Source organism: Giraffa tippelskirchi, chromosome 8, assembly GCF_054371585.1.
Source record: "Giraffa tippelskirchi isolate mGirTip1 chromosome 8, T2T-mGirTip1v1.2.pri, whole genome shotgun sequence".
Classification (NCBI taxonomy): domain Eukaryota; kingdom Metazoa; phylum Chordata; class Mammalia; order Artiodactyla; family Giraffidae; genus Giraffa; species Giraffa tippelskirchi.
In genome coordinates, this window is record NC_137282.1 from 38614547 (window position 1) to 38635240 (window position 20694).

At 35.5% G+C, this 20694-nt stretch overlaps 1 long non-coding RNA gene across 1 annotated transcript in view; it reads right to left on the bottom strand.

Annotated features, from left to right (window-relative positions):
- Positions 1 to 520: 520 nt before the first annotated feature.
- Positions 521 to 20694, bottom strand: part of LOC145516478 (uncharacterized) — a 56723-nt gene continuing 36549 nt past the window's right edge. Inside the window, exons 3-4 of the long non-coding RNA XR_014061421.1 lie at positions 4799 to 6888; positions 521 to 1341 (exon numbers count right to left, since the gene is read on the bottom strand). This is a non-coding gene — a long non-coding RNA (uncharacterized LOC145516478). The remainder of the gene's footprint in view (positions 1342 to 4798; positions 6889 to 20694) is intronic.

A 20694-nucleotide genomic window follows, 5' to 3' on the forward strand; every position in this document is an offset into this window, starting at 1 on the left:
TTCCTTTGTCTCTGACTTCACATCATGACTTCTCAGATCCTCAGGTCTCTACTTCTTCACTACAGTGGTTATCTAATGCAGCCTCATGGTTTATGTGCCAATGACTCCAAAATACAATTTCTAGTCTTTTTCACCTGAAATCCAGATTCATTAGTCCAACTGCTAACCTAACACCTCAACCGGAGCCTAACAGACATTCAAAAATTCTACATATCTAATAATGTAGTGCCCTGGACTTCCCAGGTAGCGCAGTGATAAAGAATCTGCTTAACGGTGCAGGAGATTCAAGTTCAATCCCTGAGTTGGGAAGATCCCCTGGAGTAGGAAATGGCAACCCACTCCAGTATTTTTGCCTGGAAAATTCCATGGACAGAGGAACCTGGTGGGCTACAGTCCATGGGGTCACAAGGAGTCAGACACGACAGAGCAACTGAGCACGCACACACAATGATGTAGTATACTTCATGTTTTTCCTCCAAATCTACTCTGTCTACTAATCTCTTTGCTTTCGTTGGTGACATTTTTATTTTTCACATCTTTAGACATCATTCTTCAAATACATGATGTCATTCTTCATTGTATTTTTCCTTCATACTGGACATTTGGAAACATTTCTGACTCTCCTTTGAAAATATAAGCAGAATCCAAGTCCTGAAATTGGATACAAGAATCTCATTTGACAGCTGCTTCTTCTTCAAGTTCATTTTCTGCTCCCCTGATAGTTCCTTCCTTTCAAATCACATGGGGACAGAGGTTGTGGGAGTGGTATTCTTGTTCTTGGAACATGACACTGCTACATAGGGCACTTGCCCCTGAACTCCATCTGCCTGGAAAATATCTCCCCAGATCTCCTAATGGCACTTACCTCCAAGCACTGGCTCAAGTGTGCCCTTCTTTGTGATGCCCACTTTAATCTTCATTTTGAAATTATAACACACACTTCCAATCTCTATGCATAACATAACCATCACATGGTTTTCTTTTGACAGAGCACTTATCACCCTCTAGCACAATAAATAGCACACTTATTAATGTATCAAAGTATAGTATATATCTCCCTGTAGTATATATCAACCCTAAATATTCATTGGAAGGACTGTTGCTGAAGCTGAAGCTCCAATACTTTGGCTAATTGATGCGAAGAGCTGATTCATTGGAAAAGACCCTGATTCTGGGAAAGACTGAAGACAAGAGAAGAAGACAACAGAGGATGAGATGGTTGGATTGCATCACTGACTCAATAGACGTAAGTTTGAGCAAGCTCCGGTAGATATTGAAGGACAGGGAAGCCTGGTGCACTGCAGTTCATGAGGTCACAAACAGTTGGATAAGACCTAGAGACTGAACAACAACAACAAAAGAACTATTAACAAAACGTCCCTCCATATTTTTAAAGAAATATTAACTTATCTATAGATAATCAGGTTTAATAGGATACAAAGCTTGGTAATGGTTTTCTTGCTTATCTTTTATAACTGCTTCCTTCCTATTTTTTCTCATTCTCGTCTTTAAATTTAGGTGCATTTTCTTAACTAGAAGTAAACTCTTCTTTTGATTCATTCATCTAAGGGCTTTTTTTTTTTTTATTACAAAAAGTCTAGAAGGTAGTTTTGGAGACAAATACCTTTGGTTCAGATGTTTGATGTGATACAGTTTAACTGCTTTGGGGTGCTATATGATTACACCATGCTTCAATTTCCTCATTTTTAAATTAGGAAAGTAAGAGTATTTTAGAATTTTTTGTAAAAGTAATTATTTTACACATCCAGTATTTATAAAACTATGTTTTGCACATACTAAAAATTCAATATTAGCCCAGTTTACTTGCTACATTCATAATTTTGGAAAGGTTCTCAGTACATGGAAATATATTAAAGTTATTATTTGGACAATTAGAACTCAACAATAACACAGAAAACATTTTCTTCTGTATTTGTTCAGATAAAGAATCATTATGGTAGATAGTTAAGGTCATCTCTTGGGTAAAATGTACTGTATTTATTATTACTTGTCAGTTTGGAAGTCATGCTAATTCTGAAAGCCAATGTCTATTACAAAAAAAAATAACATATTTTGATGTCCACTTTTTCTAATCTATTTGTTCTATAAGGAGAATATAAACTCTCTTTTACTGATTATAGCTTTCACATTTCTTCCCACTCTTCTCATTTCTATTACCTTCAGATTACAAAGTTACGCTATGTGACCTTTAATGTTGAAACTTTTTATTGAGTTTTTTACTATCATGTTTTTTATTTTTTCATTAAAGAATAGTGCTTTGAAGGATATTTTTTGAAAATAAATTGACTTTTGAAGGTATTTGACAGCATCCATTATTTGTGTTTGTTGAGAGTTCATCAGAGACAACACATGATAAGGAAATATCTCACCTCCAAGCTCAGAGTACATAATCAGCTTCAATTGCTACATTTCATCTTCCAATTTAAAGGGGGCTAAAATATCATCTGAAACTACTCATGCGTTTGGAAAGACTTTAGAACTACTAAGATTTATCACATATCAGTGGCATCTAGAATGTTACAGGATCCTTCCCAAGTTGCCTGTCTGCTGTCCAGCAGGAAAGAAAATTCACAAATATGTTGGCACCTGCTTTCTAGTTGCAACAAGCAGGGAATTAACATCTGCAAGAAGGAGATTACACTCATGCATCATACTGAGATTTTTCACACACTTCTGTTATTGCTTCAAAAATACCTCCCTTGTGACATATTCCATGAAGGAGCTAATAAATCTGCAGGCAGAAGACAACCTTGAAACACTGCCACTGCTGTTGAAAAGTAATTAATGATAATATCTTCTCCTCACCACGATGCTTGCAATTTTTTTTTTAAGCTCTTAACGAGGGTACTCAAGTATTACTTTTTAAAAAGTAGAAGTTTCCATTCATATTAGCCCCTAAACCATCTTATTCTGTGTTATTAACTTCAAAACATCTTAGATTGTCAAATTAGAAAGTGTTTGCATATATTAAGAAAAAGAAATTATGTATTTTACTGGTATATAAATGACATTTACACTTAAGCTTTCCCTTTATTGGTTTCATACCTTTTTAATAATTTTTTTACATTTCTCTGTGAATGTTCACCCAGTAGCTGTTTATTCTGGTGAGTGTTGATTTTAGTTGTGTGTGTATTTGAAAATAAATTTGTATCAAGATAACCTGGTGATTTCCTCTTTCCTTCAATGAATTCTCTGTATTACACTGTCAACTACAAATTGGCACTTACCAAGAGCATGGCCAAGGACTGAACACCAAAGGCATTTGCCATCTGCCTCTGTGGAGACTGAACCCCATGCTGCTATGGCTGTTGACCTTCGACAACTCCTGAGGGAGTTCAGGGTGGAGTGAGGCACTCTGTGCTCCAGGGAATCTGGTGCGACAGGTCTTTAGACAGCTGGATGTTTTTGGGAACAGATTTTATGGTCTTAATCCTTGCATCTCCTCATATCTAGAGAAGCACTAAATCCCTTCATGGTGACATCAGACCCTCAGGACTAAGAAAAAACCTTTTGTAAATTGAGTGCTTCATGGTATTGAACTCCTCCTTCACCAAAATCTTATATATTGACTTTCCCCCACTGCCACTTTGGAGCAGTCTCTCAGAGCTCTCTGAGATGCTGCCTCCTGGGCTACAGTCCTCATTTTGCCCCAAATAAAACTTAACTCACAACTCTCAAGTTGTACATCTTTTTTTAGTCAACAATACAGAAACTGTATTTTAGAGGCATTTGCCTTCTTGGTGAAAAAACATTTTGCTCCACACATTATATCAGGAAGCTGATGCAAATTCTAATTTTTATAGGTAAAACTTCTTTTATTAAGTGTCAATAGTTCAAATTCCTGGATGATTATAGGTGGTAGAGTGAACTAGACGTATCTCTGACATTTATTACAGTCTAGTAGGTTTATCTGTATTTACCCAATGTAAATATGTTAATTTTGAATATAAAATACAAAATGCGTCATGAACACTTATTAGCATAATCATTAGAGAGCCACTTTCAATGGGTGTTATTAGATGTCAGGCACTATGCCCCCAAGCATTTTACATATGCTAGCTCATGTGATTTTTACATCAACCTTAGAAGGTGAGTTCCATAATTATTCCTCTTTTATAGGAATTCCTTTTTATATTTCTTTTGAAGTTCAGAGAGGTTAAATAAATTGCCCAAAGTCATAAAGAAGATAAGCAGCAGAGCCTGGACTCAGGCCTGGGCAATTTACTGAAATTTAAGCACCTATCCCAACTGTCATATTTCTGTTAAGTTTTCTTTTTTCCAGCAAATAATAACCATGAAAACGCACCTAATTTCCCACATAGATAAAAATGTTGCAAATTCTTAATCTTCTTTTCTTTACTCAGTGGAATCTTTTTAAGCCTTTATTATCCTAGTCTGAGGATTTGCTAAGAATTTTTAACTTCTGTTTTTGTTTTTGTTAATCAGTGTAATTAAAATATACTATACTTATAAAGAAGGGGAAAGGTCAATATGGATAGCAAAATTATTTATTATTAGAGTCACTTTATATAGAATTTAACGGTATGTTTATGATTGTACAAAGTGGGAATTTAATATGTAATCAACTGGATTTAAATTTAAAGTAATTTACATAAAATATATTATCAGTCTCTATTCCACAGAAGAAAAACTCTACACTGTGAACAAGAATTACTGATATATTTAGTCTTTCTGAGTTTTTGAATTAAAGGACACTTAAAGGAAACAAACTTAAAAAGTGAAACAATTTAAAAATAAATGATACAAATGAACTTACTTACAAAACAGAATAGACTCACAGACACAGATGCCCAACTCATGGCTGTGAAAGAAGGGAGAGGGTGATGGGAGGGATAAATTAGAAAGTTGAGATTAACAGATACATGCCAACATATGTATAAAATAAGTGAACAACAAATACCTACTGTATTGCACATTTAATATCTTATAATAATCTATAATGGAAAAGAATGTGGAAAAGTATATATTCCTTTTTTTCAAACAATCACTTTGCTGTACATTTGAAACTAACACAACTATGTAAATCAACTATATTTCAATTAAAAATAAAAGAAGAGTTTGACTCTGAAAATTAATTTTATATTGTCTTCTCCTGATACTGTTTCTGAATATAAGCATAAATTAAACTATTCAGACTCAGTAACTTTTACCTCATGATCTGACAATCCGCTAAACTTACTGAATAAATGTAATGTAAGTTTCCTTATGTTATAATTGCCATAAATTCAACCTTTGTGTATTTTGCTTTCTAACCACATCTTTGATGAATTTTACTAGCACAATCTATACTATTTGAAGGCTTAAATGAACAATTGATCCACAAATTGTTTTGGTCTGCTCAGGCTGCTGTAACAAAATAATGCAGACTGCATGGCTTAAACAAGAGAAATTTATTCTCCCTCAAATCTGGAAACTTGATATAATCCAATATCAAGATGTTAGCAGTGTTGGTGCTGGTGAGGATTCTCTTCCTGGCTTGTAGATGGCACCTTCTGTTTGTGTCACATAGCCTTACAGGCAGAGAGAGAGAGAGAGAGAGAGAGAGAGAGAGAGAGGAAGCATGAGTGAGCTCTGGTGTCTCTTATTGTAAGAATACCAGTCCTACTGGACTGCATGCTGTATAAGACTCTAGGGCCTGAAGATTCAGAGGGAAACAAGATTCACTGCCTCCAACAAGCTCACATTCTAGTATGAGAAACAGAGTAAATCAATGTCTTGTTTCCATGATAAAGCTAGAATGCTAAGTAGGAAGGATGGTTATAACATTTATGGAAAAAATGACTTAAAAAGATCACAGATGGCACAGTAATGGATCATACAGATGAGCTAGAATTCAAAAGCAGATGAATGATTAGAGTTCATGTCCAGCTGTGTATTGGAAATTGCATAAACTTGCATATAACTGCAAATAGTTGAGTATGGCTAGAACAATGAAGGGGAAAGGTGAGAAAAGAAGGTAAAGGCCATATTTAGGTGCTTGTACTCAGTACTAGAAATCAATCAAAGGGTTTTGAACAGAGGAGTAACATTATAAGCCTTTTATACCTTTAAAACAACATGCACAGTATTATTTAAAGAGGTGTTTGAGAACAAAGATACCAGAGGTTTGGAGCCCAGGGGATTTTGCAGTAGTTCTGGTGTCAACAATTGAGAACCTAAATTAATGTAATTATATCTGTAACAGGGAACAGAGGACAGAGTCAAATTATAGCTTGAGAGGATCCATGAGTGAATCATGATGGGTGGTAAGGGGCAATGGGGAATCCATGTCAAGATCTGCATTTTAACTTTTACTTAATAATTCAGTGAACTGAATATATTGTCTGGGTGGTTCGTAGTTGTTGCTGTTATTGTGTTCATGTGTGTTGGAAGTCAGAGGATGGCTGTTGGTTAGCAGGTTTCCAAAACGGTGTGCACTGAGTTGTCTGATACATCTAATATATACACTATTTAAAGGAATAAGTCTGGTTGGTTGTATGCTGCATATGGATATGGAACTCAGAGCTGAGGTATGGGTATGGTTTTGGGAAGAGGTAACATGAGGTGGGTGACTATGTAAGATTGCTTTAGAAGTGATTGCTCTATTACAGGAGAACTGAAGAACAAAACCTAGAGCCAAGCAATGTTTCAGAAATAAGCAAATAGTTGGCTAACTGACTGCCCGTTCCCAAATGACGGCTTCCTTGCCAACTTCACTGTCTCCATTGCTGCTAGAAATGACAGATAAATCAATCTTTACCATAGTAACCGAGTAAACGCAAATCTGTGGGGAAGCTTCAGGGAAAGCTGTTACTTTCCTGATGCAAGGGAGTGATTTTGCTGGTCATGTCTCCTTCCCCCTTCTTCCTGTGTTGAATATAAATAAGATAAGTGAAGTTGCAGGATAGACATTGTGAAACCACCAGAGAAATCGTAAAGATGTTACCCTCATAGCTCTGAATCAGTTATGCAAGATGAACAAATTCTGGAGATCTGCTGTACAACACAGCATCTATGTTATAGTTAATACTGTGTTGTTTTTGTTCAGTTGCTCAATCATGTCTGATTCTTTGAGACTCCATGGACTGTAGCACACCAGGCCTCCCTGTTCCTCAGCATCTCCCAGAGTTTGCCCAAGTTCATGTTCATTGCACCATGTTCAATGCATTACATTGCCATCCAGCCATCTCATCCTCTGACACCCTCTTCTCCTGCTGCCTTCAATCTTTCCCAGCATCAGGGACTTTCCAATGAATCATCTATTCACATCACATAACCAAAATACTGAAGCTTCAGCTTCAGCATCAGTCCTTCCAGTGAATATTCAGGGTTGATCTCCATTAAAAGTGACTGGCTTGGTCTCCTTGCTGTCCAAGGGACTTCCAGGAGTCTTCTCTAGCATCACAGTTCGAAGGCATCAATTCTTTGGTGTTCTGCCTTCTTTACGATCCAGCTCTCACAACCGTACGTGACCACTGGGAAGACCATAGCCTTGATTATACGGGACCTTTGTTGGAAAAGTAAATGTCTCTACTTTTCAGCACACTGTATTAACTACAGTTAATACTGCGAAAGTGAAAGTGTTAGTCGCTCAGTCAATCCAACTCTTTGTGACCCCATGGACTATAGACTGCCAGGTTCCTCTATCCATGGAATTATCCAGGCAAGAATACTGGAGTGGGTTGCCATTTCCTTCCCCAGGGGATCTTCCCAATCCAGGGATTGAATCTGGGTCTCCTGCATTGGCAGCCAGGTTCTCTACCATTTGAGCCACCAGGGTTAATACTGATGCACTTAAAAAATTGTGAAGGTATATCTCATGTTGTTTCCCCTCTTAACCCTTTCAAAAAAGCGGAGGGGGCACTAGGAACCTGTTGGAGGTGATGGATATGCTTATTACCTTTATAATAGTGATGGTTTCATGGAACATGCATACACCAAACTCATGAAATTGTGTACAATGAATATATATAGTTTTTGTACCTTAATTATGTATCGGTAATTTATTTTTAATTACACATCACAAATATTTTATTATCCTGAGAAAATACAATACTTCTTTTCAAGCCAGATAGTAAAGCTCTAATCTCTTGAAGAAGGATGGATCCTATCTACCTCAAAGAAGTAGTAAGGCAAAGAAGGAAAACTCTGAAGCAGTCAAAATGTTAATATCCATTGTAAACTTTATACAAAGAAGAAATTGAGAAAGCAACTCCAGATTATTAATGTAAATAAGAAAAACAATTTAATTCATGAAAATTTGATTGCATCTTAACATTTAGAAAATTTTTAAATTCACATACGGATATAAATTTGTGATGGACACCTCATATTATTACATGATGCTTTACAACCACTTTAAAATGTAGTACTAAGTAAATTTTGAATAGATCAACCACTCAATAAACATTATTTTTTAAGACTAAAAATGTTCCCTTTAGTTTTCTTCCAAATTGGGAAGAGACCCTTTGAGTTATAAAAATAACATATGCTTATCAGAAAAATAAACAATAACAGACCATAGAGTTAAGTATAAAAAAATGGTCGAATATACCTAGAATTTTCATAAAAAAAAAACAACTCTGTTCCTGCTATTCATATTATGATATCTAAACTTCCAGATTTTTTTTCCTTTTGTTAACACATTATCTAATAGGTGTGACACAGATATGTTATGCAGAAATTAATGAAATACATGTATAATATAATTTTATAAAGTGATATTTTTGTCATATTGGTAGCTCAAAGAGTAATATAGTAGCTTTATTCTTAGTTTTTCTCATTTCTTCCTTTAAAAATATATTGTTGTAGCCACGCATTTTGGGAAACAAACTCACTCAGAAGGACAATGCAGGTAGTAGAGTGCAGTTTATTACACTGGCCGGCCCAAGGCAGAGTCTTCTCTTAGCCAAGGACCCCGACCAGCATTTGTGAAAATCTTTTATACCTCATGTGTATGTGTCTGAACTCACCACCCCAAATTCTTTGAGACTTACATAAACAAAGGAAGGGCAAATACAATCACAATAATCTCATCATTTATGTGTTATGTGTTCAAACAGTTAAACAATTGGCCAATAATCAATAAGCCCGAGGTTACACTCCGATAGGTACAGAAAAATTTACGGCCTGTCCAGAGACAGAGGTGATTAGCGTATGTTTTCTCTTAGGCGATGAGTAACCTGGATATGATCTTCAAGGTTCCCCTGTCTGGTGGGGGTCTTATCCTTTTATTGTCATTTCCATGGGCACTAAGTACAGAGTTTAGAGTCCATTAGAGAGGTGGCCAAGCATGATCAGCATAAACAGGCCTAAGGTGGAGTCCAGGTCCTATGAATTCCCTCTTCAATATCTTATTTCCATTAATATATTTTGGAAATAAGTCCTTGTCTGGGCCTTCCCTGGTGGCTCAGTGGTAAAGAATTACCACTGGAGCTCTGGATAGGTTGACTTTGTTTTGGAGAAGAAATACTGCAATCTTTAAGCTAAACAAAGTATGACTTTTGTTCCTTTTTTTTCTCTTGCTTGTCATAAATTTAATACATATTTATCTCAGAGACTGGGTTAAATTATTTTTGCTTTTCACTTTTTTTTCTGAGTCAATTCCTCGGCAGGTTGATAAGAAGTCCAGGGGTCGGGGTCGGGGGTGGGGGGGAGGAAGAGGAGGCAGAGTAAGGGGTCTGAGGCTCTCAAGGAGGAGATAGGGGTCTTTTGATTATCAAAAGATAGGGGTCTGGAATTCTCAAGGAGGAGGAAAGGACAAATGTCTTTTTTTTTCTCTACATTCCTTAGTCTTAGTCACATAAAATGTTTTTTTCTTTAAGCCCAGAACTGATGATTAAACAAACAACTCAGTTTAAACTCAGTTTCTCCTTCCTGAAAACCTTCTGGCTAATCCTGTTATCTTAACATGTAAATTATGGGAGTGGATCTAGTAAGATCTTTACAACCTTGAGACATCCTTTTGATTTATTGTAATAACTAATTTAAAAAGTATATAATTCCCTTGCTAGACGAGCGAGGGGGGGGCACTCTTCGCCCCCTTCTGATGTCTATGTCAGAAGCTTTCTCTGTCCCTTTTTCACTTTAATAAAACTCTGCTACACAAAAGCTCTTGAGTGATCAAGCCTGGTCCCTGGTTCCGAAGCTAAATCTTCTTCAGAGATCATGAATCCAATATAGTTCACCATAAGGAGTGATGGAATTCCTTAATTCAAAAGGAATCATGGTTTTATTGACATGATAAATATTGAAATTTAAAAACTGCATAAGGAGTATATGAATCAATTTGAAATATGATGGAGTTTGATGTAGGCATTTCATAATTTGTCTCTGGTCTTGTTTTTTTCCCCATAAATTTGGAATCATACAATGCTTACATGCATTAAATATGTTGGTAACTCTGTATTTCCTGCTTTACTGTGGTCATGAAACAACAAATTTGGATCCAAGTTGCCAGCTCTTATGACTATTTAATGTTGCATTTCATAGATATATCTTAATTTAAATAAGTAAAGTTTACTGCTCAGTTAACATGCAAATTGATACACCTTGACATAAGATGACATATGCATTTTAGTTGCTTTAATATTTGAAGGTTAACGGTAACGTTTATTTTATAAATGATATATTTGGCTAACATACCTTTTCATTACACTGCTATATTTAATGTTGGAGACCTATCTGTTATTTTCATTTTAATAAAGTAAGTGAGAGAGATCATTTGGTGATTCCACTCAGTTTAAGACTTCCAATACTGGGCCTTCCTTGATGGCCCAATGGTTAAGACTCTGCCTTTCAATTGAGGATGTGCGGGTTTGATCCCCGGTTGGGGAGCTAAGATCCGACATGCTTCATGGCCAAAACACCAAAGCATAAAACAGAAGGAATATTGAAACAAATTCAATAAAAATCTAAAACTGGTCCACCTCAAAAAAATCTTAAGAAAAATGAATTCCAGTGTCAATTTCTCCATCTTTTCTCCATGTATTTTTGCTTGAAGTTTGACTTCACAAAATACTGACAGAAAGTTTCACTTCATGAGGTTTTGTGAGTAAACAGAAAGATCTGTCTATAAAAATCTACATGGTTAAGTTTTACATTTGCTCTATTAAGTACTGTTGGGGGCTTCCCTGGTGGCTCAGGTGGTAAAGAATCGGCCTGTAACTTCCCTTATGGCTCAGCTGGTAAAGAACCTGTCTGCTGAGACCTGGGTTCGATCTCTGAGTTGGGAAGATCCCCTGGAGAAGGGAAAGGCTACTCACTCCAGTATTCTGGTCTAGAGAACTCCATGGACTGTATAGGCCACGGGGTCACAAAGAGTAGGACACGACTGAGAGACTTTCACTTTCTATTAAGTACTATTAGAAATTAGACACAACTTATTAATTTTTTAGAACCATCTCATTTACCAAAAAAAAAAAACCAACCCTCTAATTTGATTTCATGGTGATTGCAGGTGAAAAAATAAAAATGTAGGCTAGAATATGGTAACTAGTAACATTTCATTTCAAATATATAGTTTTATATACAGCACTTAGTGGGTTAACAAAATATAGGCGTAGACAATCATTTACAAACAATCAAATTACAAAGGTATTTAACTAAATAAACAAGTTAATGAAAACAGGACATCTGGTAATCTTTGCTCATAAACCATTATACAGAGTTAATGCCTTCTATTTCTAATGCACATATTTAAGCTGTAAGTCTATTTGTGATTATAAAAAGTAGTTCTCTTGCCCTAGATGTGGTGCTGGACAATACTGTTGTGTTTACAGGCAATACATTCACACATGCAACTTTGATTCACCAAGGCCAAATCTTAGAGTAAACAATAGGACTTCAGTAAGTCTAGGTGAGAGCACTTGGATTTTATCATTATAAGAAATGGATTTCCTTTACTGGCTAAGAAAAAACTGCATCGAATGTCACCCAGATTTCTGAGACACTAAACAGGTAAAAAATAGCAGAATGGATGAACACCAAAAGCAAATTTTTAACAGCATCTGTGTAGACTCTTCTGGCCTTCACTTACATATTGCAGTTAAGGCAGCTCACAATATGAGTGTCTATCAGGTTTCAGAGAGTCAAAAAAGATTAAGTTGCTTATTTAAAACAAAATATCCCCCTGTGGCTTCACAGGTACTTCTGGGCTCTAAAGACCACTTTGAAATATTCAAATAGTTAAATTACAGAAATTACAGCATTATATTTAAATTCTAAAAGACTTGACTCAAACTTCAAGCTATTAAATGTCTACACGTTAAAGAAATCAAACAAAATATGACCGAAATGAGGAAACAGGTTCTGCCACTATTTGAATATAAACTTGAAATAACCACTAAATACTCTCTTGAAATAACCACTAAATACTTTCTGTATCTAAAAGATGAAATTTTGAAACCAGAAAATTTGCAATGCTCCTTCCAGTGCCAATTATATTCCTGTATTATTTATATTGCCACAAGAATGATCATTCTTATTGTTTTAGATGAGTTGTTAAAAATACAAATAATTACTTTTTTGAATTAACATTTCTCAGCTATCCTCCAATCTTATGACTATAAAAATAAGTTTCTCTAAGCTTTGAACAAGACTACTTTTAACCATAGTATAGTTTATCTATTTCTGTAACATATGTAAATCTTGGTATATTGTAAATGCATAATGTAACCAAAGAGGTATACACGATAAAGCAGTCATGAAAATAATTATCATTGAAACAATTTCATTTTTGTTTGGTGGGATAAAGTTGCTGAAAGTTTTGGTGTTCTCTGTTTGATCTATCCTCTGAACTAATTTTGTATACAAAGACTTTGGGGAGCTTCCTCACATTTGTAGTTCAGACGCTCAGTTGTGTCTGACTCTTTGCGACCCCATGGACTGAAACATGCTAGGCTTTCCTGTCCTTCACTATTTCTAGGAGTTTTGCTTAAACTCATGCCTATTAAGTTGATGATGTCATCCATCCATCTCATCCTGTCACCCCCTTCTCCTTCTGCTCTCAATCTTTCCCAGCATCAGGGCCTTTTCCAATGAGTCAGCTCTTCGCATCATTTGGCCAAAGCATTGGAGCTTCAGCTTCAGCATCAGTCCTTCCAATAAATATTCAGGAGTGATTTTCTTTAGGATTGACTGATTTGATCTCCTTGTAGTCCAAAGGACTCTCAAGAGCGTTCTCCAGCACCACAGTTTGAAAGCATTAATTCTTCAGCACTCAGCCTTTGTGCTCCAACTCTCACATCTGCACATGACTACTGGAAAAACCATAGCTTCGACTATATGGACTTTTGTTGGCAAAATGATGTCTCTGCTTTTTAATATGCTATTTAACTTTGCCATAGCTTTCCTCCAAGGAGCAAGCATATTTTAATTTCATGGCTGCAGTCACCATCCAAAGTGATTTTAGATCCCAAGAAAACAAAATCTGTCAGTGCTTCCTTTTTTTCCCCCACATATTTGCCATGAAGTGATGGGACTGGAGGCCATGATCTTAGTTCTTTTTATGTTGAGTTTTAAGTCAGTTTTTTCACTCTCTTCTTTCACCCTCATCAAGAGGCTCTTTAGTTCCTCTTCACTTTCTGCCATTAGTGGTGTCATCTGTATATCTGAGGTTATTGATATTTCTCCTGGCAATATTGATTCTAGCCCGGCATTTCTCAGGATGTACCCTGCATAGAAGTTCAATAAACAGGGTGATAATATACAGCATTGATGTACTCCTTTCCCAATTGTGAATGAGTCATTTATTTCATGTTAGGTTCTAACTGCTGCTTCTGGTGTATCCTTTTGCCTTTCCATACTGTTCATGGGGTTCTCTCAAGAAGAATACTGGAGTAGGTTGCCATTGCCTCCTCCAGTGGTCCAGGTTTTTTTAGAATCTTCATCATGACCCATCCATCTTGGGTGGCCCTGCATGGCATGTCTCACAGCTTCACTGAGTTATGCAAGCCTCTTCACCACAACAAGGCTGTGATCCATGAAGGGGATGGGCAGATGAATGGGAAAGTAATATGATAAACATATGTATATGTGATAAATATATACAATGGAACATTATTCAGCCATAAAGAAAGAAAGAAATCTTGCCATTTGTGTCAACATGTATAGACTTGGAGAAAATTATGTTAAGTGAAATAAGTAAAACAGGGAACAACAGCTACTTTAAATCTCAGCAATATGAAGACTCTAAAAAAAAAGTCAAACTCATAGAAACAGAGAGTGGAATAGTTGCCAGGGGCCACAGAGTTGAGGAAAAAGAGGAAATAACATATGTGTGTGTGTGTGTGTGTGTGTGTGTGTGTGTGTGTTAGTTGCTCAGTGATGTCTAACTCTTTACAACTCCATGGACTGTAGCCTGCCAGGATCTTCTGTCCATGAGATTCTCCAGGCAAGGATACTGAATTGGGGTCACCATTCTATTCTCCAGGGGATCTTCTTGACCCAGGGATTGAACCTGGGTCTCTTGCATTGCAGGCAGATTCTTTACCACTAGTGCCACCTGGGAAGCCTATATAATCCCAATGCAATAGTAAACTGAGACAAGAAAGGTGAAGGAGAACATATTAGAGATTTGAAAAGGAAAGAAAGTATATGAAACAGTCATCTAGAATTGAAGAATATGTATGATTTCTGCACAATTTTTTGTGGAATCAGCAAAGTATTGTTTTTACTCCTCTAGTTTCTTTAAATTGCATCAGAGTATAATCCTTGGGATTTAATCTCATCTGTGGTACTGCCAACCAAGTAAAAAAGAGAGAGGGGAAAAGAAGTGAGCATGTGTGCAGGAGAGGAATTGTTATGGTTACACATAAAATTGGGAGCTTCTTCATACTCCACGTGTGAATCACTTTTATAAAGGTTTCAGTCCAGTTCACTTTTAGTGGCTAACATTTTAAGATATCTGTCTGTTATGTACATAAATTATTTTCCCTATTGAGGCTGAAACAAATAGAGAAATAAAATAGAAGACAGACATCTGAATTAAAATTATGATGAAAGCTTTACTATTAGTAAATCCATCTATTGAATATAGATTTAGATTTGTGGTCAAAAGACTAAATAAGAGTTTATAAACTGCCATTTTCACTGCCAAAACTATGGGATTCCCAACTTAGGAAAAGTTGGGGAAAACACAGCAGCCTTGACTACCTAGGATTACTGCTCCTTATCAGTTTAGGATAGACTGAAGAAAAAAAATCTGCAGTTCTTTCAGCCTTTTTATAGCTTAATATCTCATAATTAAGAAACGTGGGCCAATGGAAGTCACACACTTATCAATTAACACCAGTCTCCCAAGGAGGGATAAGTAATGGTGAGCGGAAAATCTTCATCATTTACTATCATAAAAGACACTCCCTGTGAAAACCTAAATATAGTGGAAATATCAAATTTCTAATAAATTAAAATGATAAGATACTTAGACTTGAAACACACTGATTCACATTAAAACCTATGGCAGTAAAACAATACATATTTAGTGCAATTTTGTAAACTTTAAAGTATTTATTCAGAAATAAATAGGCAAAACAATTGTTCAAAACAACATCAACAAAAAAATATAAAGAAAAAATAAACATATGAATAGGAATATCAAGCAGAGAACAGAAAAAGAATGAGAGACACAGTGAGATTAACACAAATAGGTGCTGGAGTTTTGAGGAAAAAGGTCAGCCAAGTATTAACACTTCTGAAAATTTCTATCTTATCAAAAGAATTAAAAGAGTGCATGAATAACAAATCAAAAAACTGAGAACTAAGAAAATTATATGAGCAAATACAGATACAAAGTGTGTTAAACTGCAGAGTAAAGATTGAAATAATCCTTAGAGAACAGAGTGTGAACAAAAGTATATCATAATTTTGAAAATTTTAGTGTAATAAGTATGCCTCTGAAAAAACAAAAATGGAATTTACACTGTAGGAAGATCTAGAAAACACCAAAAATCAATTACCATAAAATAAATTTGTAAAAGTATCATACATGACAAGAAACTAGGACCAGAAGGTCTTTCAGATTTGTTAAAACTCACTGTCAAGAAACACATAATTCCCACATAATATCACATTTTCAGGAAATGAAAAATAAATAGTCCAATATATTCTAGAGGAATATAATTGCATGCACACAGTCACACACACACAGACACACACACAGACAGAAATCTAAGATTAAGTGGAAAGACTTGTGTTCAGCAAGACTGCTACCCACATACCATCTTCTGCCTCCAGGAGAAGTTGTCAAAGGTTTAGCGTAGCACCCATAAAGTGCAGAAACTGATTCTTAGATACACTTCCAAAAACATGTGTTTGGTAACAGAGAAAACAATATATACAAGATGTTACAAGATTTGCCAAATCTTTAAAAATAAATAAATAAATAAATGGTTTACTGGAAAGAGAGGGTAAGGAGAAGGGTGAGAAATGTGTATAAACAGTTAAAAATACAGAGTTTGCTAAAAATGAAATCCCTTGTTATGTATCTACTTTATTCATAGAAGTTTGTTTCTGTTAATCCCATACTCCTAATTTGTCCCTCCTTCCCTCCTTCTCTCTCTCTTTTGGTAACCGTAATAAGTTTGTTTTCTATGTCTGTAAATCTATTTCTGTTTTGTATACAGATCACTTGTGTTGTTTTTAGATTCCACATGTAAGTGATATCACAGGGAACTATATTCAATATTTTATAATAAATTATAATGGAAATAATCTAAAAAAATTCAGTGAAACACTTTGCTTTGTACCTGAAACTAACATCAGATTATAAATTAACTATATTTCAATAAAATTTTTAAAAAGATAAATAAAGAACAAAAACAATTCTAAGTTAAGGCAACCAAGTGACTGGACTCTACGGTTTCATTTACGGATTTACCATAAGTTCCAAAACCACAGCCTTTCATTTTTCAGACTGTTATGCCTCCACTTAATTGAAAGTAATCTGGAAATTCAAAACAGTCTTCCTTTGGATATTTACTCACTTACAAGGCAGGCACATTTTTATGATGTGTTTAGTTAGCAGATTAGTGAAGTGAGTATGTCAGAAAGATTCAGCTTGCTAATTAGCGTTTTTAATGAGTTTTTGCTGTGTCACTTCTTGGTAGTCTATTTACAATTTTCTATACTGTAGTTTGGAAGCCAAAATCCTAGCGGATTTCAATTAACTTAAAGTATTTCTACCAAAATCGTCCCAGTCATAATATTTAATGAATTCCATCAATAGAAAAGATAGTAATAATAATTCAGAGTATAAGATGAAACATATAGATTTCACATAAATATAAAAATATATTACATATATATAAATATATTAGAGATACAAGCATTAAAATAAAATCAAAGAGAAATGTGCTCAGTCGAATTCTAGGAAGAATTTACCTATTTTACATAGGTTATCATATATGCAATGATATTTATTTAAATGAAGCTTTAGTGAACTTGCAGTTAGATTCAAACTATCTTAGTTTTACTAGCTGCATACTCTGTGATGGATTATTTGCAAATTCTGTGGCATCGATGAATACACTGAAACTTGTAAACAATATCTGTATATCAACTACTTTGATTTACTAGTATACTGCTATCTATTATTATACTTTTATGGTAAATCCTATATTGGTCTGTCACTGCTGCTGCTGCTGTTAAGTCGCTCAGTCGTGTCTGACTCTTAGCGACTTCATGGACTGCCGCCTACCAGGCTCCTCCGTCCATGGGATTTTCCAGGCAAGAGTACTGGAGTGGGGTGCCATTGCCTTCTCCGATATTGGTCTGTCACATGTAATAGCAAAATGAAGAAATACATGTCTACTCATTGAGTGTCAATCTATAGTCCAGAACAATCCTCGATTAAGGAAATCTTAACTGTGTTATATATTAACTGGCTTTCATTGTATGTTATCTTCACATTGGATAGGGAATTGAGAATCAGATTTCAGATTTGGTAAATGTTAAGCTTTATATAAAGCTGAGGATTGTTTTAATTCTATCCAAGGTGAGAAACTTCTTTTAAATTTCCTGATATATATATATATATATATATATTTTTTTATGGAATATGCAACATATATAATTGTTTTACAACAAACTCTATTTCTCTTCCCATGTTATACAGCTTTAATTGGTAAGTGGCTTCTCAGCCAGAGATAGCATTCATTAGACTCCTTACATGTGGTGGTCATATGAGTTGTCTCTAGTGAAATATGAGCAGAATTATGTGTCACTATAGGTAAAGCCAATTAAGAACAAGGGAATCTTTCTCTTCCTCTTACTTGTCATTTTCACTTTTGAGGACTGAGAGCCGAATTCTGGGCACAGTCTGGGAGCAACTTGGTCTCTGAATCACCAGATAGAGAAAACACTCCTAAAGCAGACAGGAATATCCACATTAACTAGTTAAATGAGTAAAATTGGTATACCAGTAAAATTAGCTAGTTAAGTGAGTAAACTTCTTTTGTGTCACTGAAATTTGAGGCTTTTTTTTTCTTTTTTACATTATGGAGAGCTAACTGCAGAAGAGATTCAGCATTTTTCTATGTACGTGAATACCTTTTTTTAAATTGCAGTATCTCAGAAATTGTATGAATGCTTATTAGGTGCATTTACAAATTGGCCTCCTAAAAATGACCTATCAAACATAAACTAATGTGTGTGCACGCGCACACACACACACATCAATCATCCATAGTTCAAGAATGGAATAAAGTAAAGTTCAGATGTTAATATTTAGAAAACTGCCTGAAAAGCAAAATACATGCATACATTTTTGTTCATCCAGCTTATAAACACATTGTGGAATAAAAAGGCAAATAGGAAAATATGCTTTCTTTCTCCAGGGATTACTTCACATCCTCTTTTCTCTTTATTTTATCATGCACATTGCTATGGGGATATGGGAGGCCTATTATTAAAACAATCCTTAATCCTAAGGGAAAGAAACAAGCTGGTTATGCAGATGGGATCTAAGTGAAAAGAATAAGTTATAAAAAAAAGTTCAGTGAAATCATATCACAGGAAGACTATATAGAACACTGGTTCCCCATAGAAATCTATGATTATATGAAATTAATTTTAAATCCTCTTTGTTTGTCATTATTAATTGATGTTTGGAGGCAACATAGCTAAAATATGAAGAGGAAAAATCCAATTAATTTCTTGACTCTACTTTTAAGAAAAATATTTTATTTATTTACTAAATATATTAGTAAAATTTCCATATATAACTGCCATAAATTCATTTGAAGTATGAGTTTGGCTTCAAAAACTTCTATTATGGTAGGATCAGAATCCTTTGGGCTTCCCAGGTGGCACTTGTGGTAAAGAATCTGCCTGCCAATGCAGAAGACATGGGTTCGATCCCTGGGTTGGGTAGATCCCCTAGAGGAGGAAATGGCACCCCACTCCAGTACTTTTGCCTGGAAAATTCCATGGGCACAGGAATCTGGTGGACTACAGCCCATGGGTCCACAAAGAATCAGACACAGCTGAGAGACTGAGCGTGCACACACACACACACACACAGAATTCTTTGGGCTTCCCAGGTGGTACAGTGATAAAGAACCCGCCTGCCAGTGAAGGAGACACAGGAGACCTGGGTTCAACCCTTGGGTCAGGAAGATCCCCTGGAGGAGGAAATGGCAACCCGCTCCACTTATTCTTGCCTGGAAAATTTCATGGACAGAGGAGCCTGACAGGCTAGTCCATGGGACCGCAAAGAGCTGGACATGACTGAGCAACTAAGCATGCACGCACCTATATGGACAGGGAGCAGATACCTCACTTAAGCAAGAACAATCAGAATTTCTTCCCAAGGAATTTTTAATTGGTGATGTTAGAAATAGGTTTCTCATGGCACTTATATGTTTAATCTGTAAACTTATGAGCTCTGAATAGGTTCTTTGGACACATGGACTCAGTTCCTTCTGGAAAAGGAATAACGTTGCATGTGACCAACAAGATAAAGAATGAGAAACACTGTGGATAAACTTTTCAGGGATGCTTAGAAGACTTTCCAATCATTAGTGTTCCTGTCTCCAACTTAGAAAGAGACCCTGTATCAATTTTGCTTAATCTAACTTCATTCATTAGTATTCTATTACTTGAAATCACCCCTCCTCCCAAAAAAAAACTCTAATATAAATATATAAAATAATGTTTGAAGATTCTCATTCTGGTAACTCTTTGAATCACTATGCTTTTGGGCCTGCAGAACTGCTTCAGAAAAACTTAACAGGATCAATGGCCTATATAAGGACTAGAGAGACACTATGTCCCATTTTTTTGAACTCTAGAATGTATTCCATCTGTGAAACCTGTGGACTTTTTTTCTATTCTGTTTGTGATAATTTACTTTCTCATAGTTCCTCCTGTAGCAGTTAAGAACAAAATCTCTTTCTATTCACATTGGTCCCACTCCATCTTTTTGATGAAGAATAACCCAATTAGCATAGTTGAAAGTTTTACTTTCTTTTCTGAAAATATATTTCTGAAATTTTATTGAAAGTAATATTGATAATTTGATGATTTTAAATCTTCTGTAATTTACTCCATTAATTGTAAAATAACGGATGAAATGTAAGACAATAAACAATTAAAGTTAGATCCTCAGGTTATATGCAGTTGAGCCTCAAAAAATGTTTAAATCAGTCTAGTGTCCTATGCATATTGTTTGACAGT